Raw genomic sequence first — 1,233 nt, 5'->3', positions numbered from 1 at the left:
AGCCTTTGGTTTTGATGGCGCAGACTGCTTTTGAGGAATCTCTGAGCCTGAAGTTTCTGCTGCTGAGGAATGAGCAGCACCGGAGGCAGCAACTGAGGATTCATTAAATTTCTTCACTGCTGTTTCGGCTTGCTTCTTGAGCTTGGCCAGATGCCTTTCTTTTTCATCTGGGTAGTCATCAAGTGTCATAAGACTTGAGGGATGAGCAACTTGATGATCCTCAAGTGGAGCCCTTCTGCCAGGAGGCTTCAAAGCAAATTTCTTCGCATATTTTGGGGTCACAAACCTTTTACCGCCGTGTCGATCCCAGCGGCGCCCACCTATCTACCGCTACTACAAAGGCCATCTCCCCGTTGACGAAGGGATGGTTCGCCGCGGCTTCGCCCCCTGCTTCTTGGCGGGGTTTTCCGGCACTCCGGTCACACATGCCCGCCAGGTATTCGGCGATTTGCCTAGGCCATGGACTCCGCGAGGAGGTGTTCGCAACGTTAATGGAGGAGGAAGCTGACGCCGACACCCAGGATGAAGAGCACCTCATGGTCCTCGCCGCTCTGGCCGTCCTGTTCGCGAGTAATGCAAAGCCGAGGCGAGGTGGCTCGGCGCCAAGCCGGCGGAAAGGAAAGCAGAGGCATCGACTGGAAGGCTATCGCTTGCTCTACACCGACTACTTCGCCGACGCTCCTCTGCACGGCGACAAAGTATTTCGGCGTCGTTATCGGATGAGCCGGAAGCTCTTCCTCATGATTGTGAATTCCATCAGGGAGTTCGACAGTTACTTCAAGTGCAAAAACGATAGCACTGGCACACTTGGATTCACCTCACTCGAGAAGTGCACGACAGCTATGTGGATGCATGCATACGGAGCTCCGGGTGATATTCTAAAAGACTATGGATGCATGGCGGAGTTCACCACTATTGAGTGTTTGTACAAGTTCTGCATGACAGTGGTGGTAACGTTTAGACCTCAATACTTACGATCACCTTGCTCGGATCCTAGCATAGAATGCAGAAAGAGGACTTTCTCGGATGCTTGGAAGTATCGACTGCATGCATTGGAAATGAAAAAACTGACCATTTGCTTGGCAGGGATGTACAAAGGCGCCAAAGTGAAAGTGCGTTATATCGACTAGAGGGGGGTTGAATAGGAGATTTTTAGAATTTCATCACTGAGGAAATTCCTTTTGAGGAAATTCCTCACTGATGACTAACTTACAGCGGAAACAGTTAAGGATC

This window comes from Hordeum vulgare, chromosome 4H (genome assembly GCF_904849725.1).
Source record: "Hordeum vulgare subsp. vulgare chromosome 4H, MorexV3_pseudomolecules_assembly, whole genome shotgun sequence".
NCBI lineage: Eukaryota > Viridiplantae > Streptophyta > Magnoliopsida > Poales > Poaceae > Hordeum > Hordeum vulgare.
This window is presented reverse-complemented; position numbering follows the sequence as displayed.